The following is a 12408-nucleotide window of genomic DNA, read 5'->3' as shown; positions in this document are numbered from 1 at the left end:
ACCGCCCCACCCCGTAGCCCCCAGGAGCTCATCTGCTCCCTCCCTGCAGCCCCCCCACCCCGCCAGAGGCTCACTTAAGAAATATTCATTTACTTGAAAGGCAGTCACAGAGGGAAGAGGAGAGCTATGAGATATCTTCTACCCACTGGCTCACTCCCCAAATGGCCATAATCGCCAGGGCTGGGCCAGGGGCCAGGAGCCAGGAGCTTCATCCTGGTCTCCCACGCGCGTGCGGGGGCCCAAGCATGGGTCACTTTCCACTGCTTTCCCAGGCCATTAGCAGGGAGCCGGATCGACACGGAGCAGCCGGGATTCAAACTGGTGCCCATTATGGGATGCCGGCACCACTTAACCGGTTAGGCCACAGTGCCGCCCTGAGGGGCTTATATTCTGCACCCTCGTTCCTGGCCTGTGCGACTGCTAGGTTTCTTCATGAACCTTGGGGATCTCAACAATTAGGGGGTCCTTGTCCGGCGGTGCTTGGGGCGGGGGCGGGGGGACACAGCTCTGTGGAAACGGCAGCCATCAGTCACCTACCTGCTCAGGGAGGCAGTAGCGGGAGCAGGGGGTGGGGAGAAGAGAGCCTCCCGCTCCTCCCTCCCCCGCCCAAGCACCCATCTGGAGGCTGCAGGAGTGATCCGCTTCTTCCCACCCCCACCCCCGCCACACCTGCTGCACGAGGGAAGGCGGGAGCGCGCAGCGCCCAGGCCCTCCGAGGTGGGGCCGGCTCCGCGCCCGCGCAGGCTGCCCCGGGAGGCGCGATGCGGAACCACAGGCCTCGGCCCGCCCGGCCCGGCCCTCCCGCTGGCGCTGCCCAGGCTGCGCCTGCTTCTCGGCCCTGCACGTTCCTGCAAAGGATGAAACAGGAAACCCAGACGCCCCTCGCCTTCCAGGGCCGCGTTTCCTGCGGGCTCCCACTTCCGGCTTCTCTCGGTGCGGCTGCAGAGGCGCAGGGCCGCGAGCCCGAGATCAAAGGCCCCGCGGGGGGCGGCCTGCCTTCTCCGGCAAAGCAAACATCCTGCGGCCGCGCGTGGCCATCGGGGGCCGCACAGGCCGCGCGACCGCGACTTCCGGTCAGAGGCCGCGCGACTTCCGGGCGGACCTTGGCGCCTGCTCCGCAGGCCACGTCCGGAGAGCTGGGGCGGGAGATGGGGGGGCAGGGGCAGACTGGGCCGGGCCCTGTCCCCTTCAGCGCAGACCCTCACTCACCGGGGCCAGGCGCAGCACCTGCTGGACCTGCGCAGAGGGAGCGTTTCCCTGGGGGACACCCCTGCGCCCCGGCCCTGAGCCCGGCCCCGCAGCCGCCCCGCTCGGCTCTGCCATCCCAGGGAGCGCGGAGCTCACCCTCACGAGGAGCCCCGGAGCCCCTGGCCAGGAGCCTGGTGCACGAGTGTGCGCGTGAGTGTGCGGCCGTGGCTTCAGGAAAAGAGACAGCGCAGGTGTCTGGTGAAGGCGTGGTCTGCCCCCCGGTGCACGTGTCCGCATCAGAGGGCCCGAGTTCGGGTCCTGCCTGCTGCAGATCCCGGCTCCCTGCGCAGGCACGCCCTGGGAGGCAGCAGTGGTGGCTCCAGGACTTGGGCCCTGCCCTGCCAACGGGAAACCTGGCTCTGGCCTGGCCCAGCCCCGGCTGCTTTGGGCATCTGGGAGTGAGTGGATGGGAGGGTGACTGTCTCTCAAGTTATAAATAAATAAATAAAAAGTTTAAAAAAGAATGAAAAGAAACGTGGAGTTCTCCGTGGTTCCCTGTCAGAGTTGGGGACGCCCAGGCCTGGAGGAAACTGATTTTCAAGGACACGCGGAGCCCTGGGCATGCACGCAGCTGTCCCTGACTCCACCCTCCCGGCCGGGCCTCCTGGGGCTCTCCTCAGCACCTCTTCTTCCATGGACTGGGACGCCGGTTCACTCACATTCATCCGGCCAGCGGCCTCTCGGCACAGCCAGGGGAAAATGGTGCCCAGGAGCCGAGCCGCCTCCCTCTCCTCCCGGGGACCTGGTTCGCACCGGGTCTGAAGACCCCGGAGGCAGCTTCCAAAAAAGCTGCGCTGGGCCCGCGTCCACGCGGCAGCGCGGCAGCCGCTCCACTGCTCTCCGGATCCCAGCAAGTCTCTGCGTGGGAGAGGAGAGAACGTGCAGCTGGCTTCCCCCGGTGCCCACTCCGCACGGGACTCGAGTGGTGCTGCTTTGTCTGTGACCGGGAAGGACTGGCCAGGCGCTGGCTCCAGGAGCCGCACAGTTCAGCACTGCATCCCAGGAGCCCCAGGTCAAAGGTGAAAGTCATCCTTAGGACCTTGGTAAAAGGGGACAGACATCCATGTGAGCCGGAACCTTCTGGGAAGATTTTCTAGAGCAAGCAGGACTTGAGTTAAGCCCAGACGACAGACTGGTCATGCAGCCTCCCTCCCCATCCTGAATAACCCACTGGCCCCTCTTCCTGTGTCTGGGCACAGTCACCGTTGTGATAGGCAAGGACAATAGGCAGCATTTTAGGGAAGCACTGACCGTAGAGCCACTCCACTCAGGAGTGCCGCGCAGGACGAATGTCTCACAGTAGTGACCTTTCCCAGTCTGCCTGCCAGCAAAATCGCTCGAATCAAAGGCACTCTGGAAGCGAGCTTCTCGCCCTTGCTCCCAGCCACGAGCTGCCCCTCAACCCGCCCGTCGTTAGAAACGCCCTCCCAGATAAACCACTGTGGATGCCTTCACAGACCCCTCCTGGCCTTCAGGGCTCCTGGCCTTCCACCCAGGCATGTTCCCACGGCGATGGCCTGGGAAAAGTGAGCTTTTAATTACCTCCCACCACCACCACCACCAGGAGGCTCCCAGAGCCATCCCCGGCGGGCGTCCTCTCTGGGTGCAGACCTGACTCCAGGACTCGGGATCCCGGGGCAGCCGCGCTCCTCACGCCCCCGGGTGCCCCGTGCGCAGCCACCCTCGCGCTTCAGCTCCAGACCTCAGTGCAGGGTCCTCCCAAGAGCAAAGCAGCGGAAATGCTGGAGTAACTCGCAAGACCAGAGACAGAGGAGGCAGAGTAGGGCTGGGAGGGCCCTGGGAGGGGCTGGGGGCCCACGTGCAGCAGAGGTCACTGGCTTTTCCTGCAGGCCCTGGGCCGCCGTGGGGCTGAGGACACCAGTCCTGCGGTGCCTGGGGCACTTGCAAAAGCACCGGGGTGGGGGTGGGGGGGGGCGTCGGCCCACAGGCCCCCCCCCCCGCCCCGCCCCACCATGCCCTGGCGCAGGACGGCTGTCTGATGTCTGCTCCCAGTTCCCAGGCGGGACCCTTACCCGTCCTGGACGGGAAACCGGATCCTTCCACTTCTTGCTCTGAAAGCAGCGACTTGCTCACCTGCGCCCGCCCGGCGGCTGCCGCCGGCGAGCTCCCCCCCCCCCCCGCGACGCCCCGCACTCCAGACCCCGCACTGTGGTCCAGAAGCGGGGCCTCCTCCATGTTATCTTGTATCTCCCCAACCAACAGTTCAGTTAACTTCCCCAAACTCGGTGACTGCTCACGTACACCCCTTTCCTCTTCTGCAACCCGTCGCTGTTCAAACCCCAGAAATACTTTGTCTGCAAATAACGAGAGGAAAGCGCCCAGCGCCTGCATTACTGATTCTGTTTGGCCCAGCCCCACAGAGGAGATCCAGGGAAGGCAGGGCGTGGGTTGAAGTTCTCATCCAGCGAGGATGGCACTGTGTTAGTGGAGTCCGAAGTCCAACCACGGGTTTGCACGGGATTTATACTCGCATCACTCTGCCAGAGATGGTATTCCGGGAGCGCCCGCGGTCTTTCACGCCTGCCTGTCTCGCGTGCAGGAAGTGTGGGCAGCCTGTCGAATCCAGGTGTCTTCATTCCTAACTTTCTATAAAGTCGTACACACGGAGCGGCATGGGAAACGTGGGCTCAACATGGCCTCAAAGGAAACACGGCTGTGGCACCCAGGCCACCCAAAGAGAGCTGCCCCGCGCCGCTCAGATCAGCACCCTCCAGGGTCACCCGCTGAGAGCCCTGAGTGCGGGTGCGGCCAGAACCGATGCCAAAGCACTCTCACCAACCAGCTTGTTCCCCGCCCAAGGGCGCACACACACAGAGACGTGCACACACAGAGATGTGCACACACAGAGATGCACACACAGACATGCACACACCCATACACACACAGACATGCACACACATGCACAGAGATGCACACACAGACATGCACACACCCATACACACACAGACGTGCACACACAGAGATGCACACATATATACACGCACAGACATGCACAGACATGCAGACACACAGAGACATGCACAGACATACATGCAGACACAGAGACGTGCACACACAGACATGCACACACACAGACATGCACACACAGAGATGCACACATATATACACACAGAGACATGCACACACAGAGACATGCGCACACATGCACACACCTACAAAGACATGCACACACCCACGTGCACACACAACACACACGACTCGTTTCCCCATACCTCGGCCGGCCCTGGCTACAAATGTCTCAACCTCTGCCAACGCAGGAGGTCAACACGGCGCGTCGGTACCATCACAATTAAGCCCAGCGCAGAGAGCAGCGTGGGCCGGAAACACACTGACCGCTCCTCGCCCCATCGACCACGTCCCAGCCCGGACCCCTGGGCAGCTGGGCAGACGCCTCTCCCCCGGGGGCGCCGCCACGCTGCCCAGCACCTCCTGCGCTGGCTGAGAGCGGGAAACACGCTGCGCACACACGCACTCCTGCGGGAGGGCCGGAAACTCGCCTTCCGGCGCCGGCTCCCTCCCCGAATGGTGGCAGCCCAGGCTGGGCCAGGCGGAGGCCAGGGGCTCCATCCGGGTCTCCTCGTCGGGCGGGAGCTCAGGTACCTGCTCCTCCCAGGATGCACCCTGGCCGGAAGTTGCTAGGAAGCAGCGATGGCGCCGGGTCCCGATACTCTGCTGGGCCAGGCGGAGACCAGGGCCTCCATCCGGGTCTCCTCATCGGGCGGGAGCTCAGGTACCTGCTCTTCCCAGGATGCACCCCGGCCGGAAGTTGCTAGGAAGCAGCGATGGCGCCGGGTCCCGATGCTCTGCTGGGCCAGGCGGAGGCCAGGGGCTCCATCCGGGTCTCCTCGTCGGGCGGGAGCCCAGGTACCTGCTCCTCCCAGGATGCACCCCGACCGGAAGTTGCCAGGAAGCAGCGATGGCGCCGGGTCCCCATGCTCTGCTGGGCCAGGCGGAGACCAGGGGCTCCATCCGGGTCTCCTCGTCGGGCGGGAGCCCAGGTACCTGCTCCTCCCAGGATGCACCCCGGCCGGAAGTTGCTAGGAAGCAGCGATGGCGCCGGGTCCCCGATGCTCTGCAGTCGGACGCGCGGGTCCGGGCTGGGGCTTCGCCACTGCACCGCCCTCCCACCCTCAGATCCGCGTGTGCTCCGGGCAACCTGGGCGCCAAGGCAGTGCAGCCGCGCCCCGCCTCACGTGCGCGCCGCGTGCCTGGGCCACAGGAAAGCGGCCGTGGCGCGCGCGGCGCTCCGCGAACCCCGGGCTCCGTGGGCGCGCCCCCGCCTCGGCCCTGTGCCCCTCGCTGCCCCCGACCTGCGCTGCGCCGGCTCCCTGGGCTTCTCCGAGCCTTCCTCCTCGGCCTGGGTCTGGCTCAGGAGCCTCGCACCGGAGGCGGAGGCCGGGTTTGGGGGAAGGACACGAGTGGGGAGTGCCTTTCGCGTCACGTGGCAGGGCAGGGGCCCGAGTGGCCTGCTAGGCGTGCCCCGGGAGCTTCGGCCCGTCGGGCCTGCGGCGCTGGTCAGGCAGCCATGGAGGACAGCGGGTCCCACTGCGTGTGCTCCAGGGAGGAACCGGGACGCAGCGGCTTCCAGAGGCCGGGGAGCCGGGATCGGCCGGCCCGAGGGCCCAGGCTCCCCCGGGCCTCCTGGGCCGAGCCCAGCACAAACCGGGAACTGGGCCCCCCGCAGGGACCTTCCCCCACGGGTGACCTTGGCAGAGCCCTGCGCTGGCACGGCCACTCCGGGTGGTCGAGCCGGGCTCCCAGGCCCTGCCCGTCTGCGTGGAGAGGCCTTTGATGGCTGATTGGCTGATGCGTGGAAGAGCCGGGCACCGCAGCCGCTCCCCGAAAGTGCTAAGTGCTGTTATTAAGGATCAAACAGGAGGGCCTGTGTGCGGCACGCCAAGATGATTTTGCTAAATGAGGAGACCTGCTTTGATACGCCGCCTGAAGGTGCCGCGTGTGACACGCGTCACGCGCCTGCTCCCCGACTTCCCTGAGCTTGTTGAATTATTTGTACACAGTTTATTTCACTTTCATGGGGCATTAAACTGCTCTGAGACCTTGAAATGTTTCACAGCCAACTCGCGGCATCTGGCTGCTGTCAGGAGAGCTTCTGATGGAGTTCATCTTTCGGATGAAAACGGGGCAGCCCCTGCGGTGCGCAGGGAAGCGTGGCCCGGAGAGGGAGCCCTGGGCGTCCCCGCTGCCGGGCCGGCGCGGCGGAGTGCGCCTCCTCGCCCTGTGTCTGACCAGAGACGGTTCTGGGAAGCTCTCATCCGGGAAAATCCGAGGTGCGTGCCCAGGGAACCCGATGTGTCCTCGCCAGGCGTCAGAGGACGTCGGTCACCGTGGGCTCTGCCGTCTCTCCCCCTGCCTTCCTGACATGGTGGCGTTTTGCTTCTGAATAAGAAACATGGTGGTTAGCACAAGACCTGTAGCCACTTCTGTGTGGGCCATGTCCACTGGGACACTGGGGGCCCCTCGCTGTGCCCAGCCGCGCCAGAGCTGCCATGAATGGCAGGCGTGGTCCTGGTGGCCGCTGAAGGACCTCGTGGGCGGCAACAGCCCAGGCATCGAATTGGCCCCTCTGGGTCACAGCGCTGGAGGCTCTCCAGAGACGGCCACGCTGTGAGGAGGCCCAGGAGACCGTGGAGGCCGGGGTGCAGGGGCAGAGTCCAGCCAGTAGCCAGCCCTGGAGGGGGCCAGCTGGGAAGAGGGTCCCCAGCCCTGAGGGAGTGGTCCCACTTAATACTGCGGCTGTGGGGCTGAGATGAGGGCCCCCCCCCATCAAGTTCCACCCAAATGCAGGCCAGGAGCAGAGCAGATGCTGGTGGTTGCTCCGAGCCAGCCGCTGCGTTCCGGGGACGTCTGTCAGGAGGCCGTCACACCCAAAGTGCCACGACGCAACCTGGGTCCAGCTTCTCTTAGCTCTCGCAGAGGAGTCACTGCGGCCACGTCTGAACATCTGCCACACACCCGCCTCCATGCCTGGCCTGGGAACAGGAGTGACACGGGCGCCAGCCCTTTGCAAAGATTTTTAGAAGATAAATGCAGCGAGCACTGCCAGCAGGGGTGTGTGCCGGCCTCGTCTCCCTTTTTACAAATGTGATTTATTTCACTTGAGAGGCAGACAGAGCTCCCATCCACTGGTTCATCTGCAGATGCCCAGGATCTGAGAACTCGATCCAGGTCTCCCATGTGAGTGCCAAGGCTCCAGCCGTCCAAGCCACCACCTGCTGCCTCCCAGGTACACACCAGCGGAAGCCGGATCAGGAGTGGAGGCAGGACTTGAACCAAGTGCTCTGATACCGGTGCAGGCCTTCCAAGCAGTAGCTTAGCTCCAGTTCCAAATTCCACCCTTGGCTCCTTTTTCTCAACGCAGCCCCCACCATCCTGTGGGTGCTGGGAGGGGCTCCTGAGACCTGTGCTTGGACAAGGTGGACGCCGCCAGGCCGCCAGCTGCCCAGGCAGGAGCCGTGTGCTCCCCGAGCTGGACTCTGTACTCGGAGTCGGGGAGTGGAGCGGAGAGGCTGGAGACCCAGTGGGACTGGAAGAGCAGTCTGAGCGGCGCTGTCCCCAGAGCTGAGCCGTGACCAGGCTCCGAGCTGTGGGTGCCCAGGCCCAAGCGCCCACCCATCTCGGGACACAGCCCCCCCTCTACTGGAGGCTCGGCATTGGCAGTGCCCACGGTTGGTTTACGCTGGCTCCAACTGATTTCTGTTTGGTGAAAACGAAAACACCGAGGGTCTAAGAGGCTCATTCCCAGGGCCCCAGACCCACAGCTGCGCCAGAGCCACGGCGTGCGCCAGGGCTGTGGTCTTGCCCTCCCTGCATCCAGCGGCACTGGCAGGGGCACCCCCCCCCAGCCGGCTAATTCTTAGATACATCTTAGCAGGAGCAGCAGCCGTGGGTCGCTCATCCCTCTCCTGGCACGCACGCACGCACGCACGCACGCATCTGGAGGCTGCGGGCGCGGCAGCGTGGGAGCCGCAGGGAGCTGGTGTGCTCAGGGCAGCAGACACTGCGGGACACAAGGCCCTGCGCCGTCTCATCAACACCGTACGCCCTGCTGAAGGTGAGAGTCACACAGCAGACGGCCACACGTGTGGCACCTCGCTCCTGCCACTGTATCCTGATTTCCGTCACGTATGCGTTCCCGCCCCTCTGTCCACCCAGCTGTTGACGTCAGGCCGCCTACCCCTTACCCACAGCACGCACACCTTCTTCCACTGTGTTATGTAATGCAGGTACCAGATGTCATGTAATGAAGGTGTCTCGTACCAGTTCACTGCTGCCAGTCATCAAGAAGGAGAGGGAAGGGGCGGGCTTGGTGGCGCAGCAGGCTGAGCCGCCACTTAGGATGCCAGCGCCCCAATTCAGAGCGCTGGTTGAACCTTGGCTGCTCTGCGTCGGACCCAGCTCCCTGCTGTGGCCTGGGAAAGCAGCAGAGGACGGCCCAGGTGCTTGGGCCCCTGCACCCACGTGGGAGATCCAGACGGAGCTCCGGGCTCCTGGCTTCACCTGGCCCAGCCCCGCCTGGGGAGGGAACCCGCAGATGGAAGTCCTCTCTCCTCTGCTCTCTCTCTGTGTCACTGTGCCTTTCAAATAAACAAATCTTTCAAAAGAAAGGAGAAGGAACCCCGATCTGGAAGCAGAGGTTGGGACGAAGCTGTGTGTTCACGGTCACTGCCTGGCTGGTTCTCTCAGGCATCGTTCCTCCGTGCCAGCCGCACGGTGCACGCTCGGGACGTTGAGGGGAGCGTGGCAGGCCTGGCGCTCTCCTGGTGCAAGGAGCTAAGCAGCAGATCTGATTCTTAGCTGAACTTGTACTTCCGAAGCCGCTCATTACACAGGCCACCTAGCACTCCCCTGCACTTACCCACCTCCCCTCCACGGAGCACTGTGATTCCTTACCAGGTCTCTAACATGAAACACGTGCTTACGGGCAAAATCTCTCCTCCCGGCCCGTCCCTGCCTCCTCGCAGCTGACGTCGGGATCGACAGCCGACAGAGATGAACGAGCAGAGAACCACGCGGGCTTTCCTCTGCCTCCCGCTTCGCAAGTGTGCTTAGCACGTGATGAGAAGGTTTGGAGCCCAGATGTGCCCAGACGCCCCCAGCAATGCTGCGTTCAGAAAGCCGACCGGAGCACTTTACATGTGGGTAATCACCCCTGAGGTTTACTGGGCACATACTATGCTGAACCCTGCTCCAGGCGCTGGGCACAGCCAGTCCCTCCGCGTCAGCGGTCCAGCGGGAGGCACGTGGAGGGCAGCCAGCTGCGTCTTCAGCGTATGAGGCAAAGCTGAAGAGGGACAGATTTTCTCCTGGGTGCACAAAATCAATTTAGGCCTCTGGGGCTGAGGCTGTGGCACAACGGGTCTCAGATGGGCACCAGTTCAAGTCCTGGCTATGCTGCTTCTGGTCCAGCTCCCTGTTAATGGCTTGAGAAAGCAGAGAGATGACCCACGTACTTGGGCCTCTGTACCCCCATGGGAGACCTGGATGAAGCTCCTGGCTTCTGGCTTTGGCCTGGCCCAGCCCTGGCCACTGCAGCCATTTGGGGAGTGAACCAGCACATGGAAGATCTCTCTGCCTCTCTCTGCCTCTGCCTCTGCCTCCCCCTCTCTGTAACTCTGCCTTCCAGACAAATAAATCTAAAAAAAAAAAAGTCCAGGCCTCTCAGTGGAAAGGAGCCCTCAGTGCTGTCTGGGCCTAGCTCTGGGAAGAAGCGTGAGAATGTCAGTGCCTGCTGCTCAGGTCCCGACGTGGGCGTGGCCCGGCTGACTCCTGTGACGCTCCGCCTGCGGGTCCTGTGATCCAGGTGGGGACCTGCGGAAGGAGGAAGTGACTTCGCAGGGGGCTCTGTGACACCTGAACATCGCTAGGGAGCAGTCACGCGTAGGCGAGGCTATCCACGGAGTCAGGGACGCCCTCTGTGGCGCTCTGCTCAGTCAGCACACATCGTTAAGGACCCGCGGAGCACGAGGCTGTGTGCTCGCTCCAGCTGGGGAAGCCCAGGAACACACGGCCTCATATGTGCTCACAGGCACCGCTTGAAGCTGGGTGGGCCACGGAAACACGGGATCCACATGAAGTCCGTGTGCGAGTGTTGATAGCAGGCAACTGGCAGGACTCAGAATGTGTCAGTAGGTACACGTGGTCTGTACGCGGCAGAATATCACTCGGTCAGGAAGAGCGGAGCTCTGAGCCATGCTGCACGGTGGGTGAAACTTGAAACCATGGCGGCCAGGGGAGGAAGCCAGACCCAGAAGTCTGAGCTGCGGGGTTCTGGGATATGAGCCACACAGAGCAGGTGCGCCCGCAGAGGTGGGAAGCAGACAGTGGCGACTGGAGACTGGGGGAGGGATAGGGGGTGGCTGCTGATGAGCTGGGGATTCTAGTGGGTGGAAATCTAGAATCTGGCGGTGGTCTCCAGGGAGCCCTCCACACAGAGGTCCCTGGAGGCCACCATGACCACCTGGGAAGTCCGCCCCGCCCCCCAAAAGGAAGGGAGTGCTCCCGACTCCTCTGCCAAGCTCGCTGTCAGTGAGCTCAGCTCCGAGAGGCTGTCGGTCCTCAGTCCAGACCCCAGGACACAGGGCTGCAAGGATGCAGGCGTGAGATGAATGGTGTGAAGAGCGCGGCCACAGCCCAGGTGCCAGCACCCCTCCCCGGGCAATGCCCGCGGCTTCTGCTGGTGCTGGGCCAGCAGGCAGTGCTCTGGGCTCCCAGAGGCGGAAGCCGGGGCCCACGAGCTGTGTGTTCTCCCACCATCCTGGGGTGGGGTCCAGGCTCCCCGCCCCCGCCCTAGCCCTGCCAGAGCCTTTCCCATGAACACAGGGGTGAGGCAGCGGTCCCTGCAGCTCATGGCTTCAAAGAGCAGCGGCTGGACTAGCCTGGAGAGGCCAGGTCGAGCCCGCTCGCCCGCTGCGCGGCCCACACAGCAGGGCAGGCGCTCCTGTGGGCAGCTGCTGACCCTGGAGCAGAGGCCTCGGGAGGTCTGGCCGGCTCTGGGCCCCGCCGCTGCTCTTTCCTCTCCTTGGCAACGGCGCTGGGGTCTCAGGGCCCAAGGGGGAGGGGTGGTGCCGGCTGGGGTCTGCTGCCTCCGGCAGGGGTCAGAAGCCGAGCTCCTGGGTCTCAGGTTCGTCCGAGTCCATCAGGAAGCGCCGCACGGGGCCCTCGCGCTCCAGGCCTGCCGCTTATTTTATTTGTCCGGACTCCAGAGGGCTAAGGGTTGATGTGATTTGAGCCAATCTGGAAAATTTGGATTTCTTCAGAAAAATCGTGGCATTCCGCAAGAAAGAGAACAGCAGTGCTGTGGGAGTGACAGCTGCTTCCTGTGGGCTCACAGTGTCTGCGGGAAATGGAATTAAGCGAGAAGGCGAGGTCCCCGTGAGCTCTGGGGAGGCTCCCCACGTGTGTGATGTTGAGACCAATGCCACCTCCACACGTGGCCCGAGCCAGGTGTGACTGTGCCACCGAGAACCACAATGTGGGTGCTTTTGATAGAAAGCGTCAGAGAAAGAGCTCCAACCCACGGGGTCACTCCCCAGCTGCCTGCACGGGCTGGTGCTGGGCTCTGGGGCTGAAGCCGGGAGCCAAGGACTCCATCCCGGTCTCCCGCGTGGGTGGCAGGGACTCAGCTTCCTGAATCCTTTCCTGCTGCCTCCAGGGGCACCTTAGGAGGACTGGTGTCAAGAACCGGAGCTGGGACTTGATCCCAGGTACTCTGATCTGAGACATGGGCACCGTAGCTAGCCGGCCAAACACTTGCCCAGGCGTTCTTTTTCTTAAGATTTATTTATTTATTTGAAAGACAGAGTTACAGAGACAGAGGGAGAGACAGAGACAGAGAGAGAGAGAGTACTTCCGTCTGCTGATTTACTCCCCAAATGGCTACAATGACTAGGGCTGGGCGAGGGTGAAGCCAGGAGCTTCTTCCAGGTCTCCCACATGGCAGGGGTCCAAGCACTTGGTCGTCTTCCGCTGCTTTCCCAGGCCATCAGCAGGGAGCTGGATCAGAAGAGGAGCAGCAGGGACTCAAACCAGCGCCCATATGGGATGCTGGCGTCGCAGGTGGCAGCCTAACTCGCTACGCCAGACCAGACCCCAGGATTTGTTTTTTAAAGGATGGATTCT

The 12408-nt window shown here is 63.3% G+C and overlaps 1 long non-coding RNA gene across 1 annotated transcript; it reads left to right on the top strand.

The window, feature by feature from the left end:
- The first annotated feature begins 10680 nt into the window (after positions 1-10680).
- LOC138847357 (uncharacterized) lies at positions 10681-11665 on the top strand. The gene is made up of 2 exons (XR_011385093.1): positions 10681-10924; positions 11547-11665. It is a non-coding gene; the product is annotated as an uncharacterized lncRNA (long non-coding RNA).
- The last annotated feature ends 743 nt before the right edge of the window (positions 11666-12408 follow it).

The sequence above is a fragment of the Oryctolagus cuniculus genome, chromosome 21 (genome assembly GCF_964237555.1).
Source record: "Oryctolagus cuniculus chromosome 21, mOryCun1.1, whole genome shotgun sequence".
NCBI classification, from domain to species: domain Eukaryota; kingdom Metazoa; phylum Chordata; class Mammalia; order Lagomorpha; family Leporidae; genus Oryctolagus; species Oryctolagus cuniculus.
Note: the sequence above shows the minus strand (reverse complement) of the source record. Positions and strands in the feature narration are given on the sequence as shown.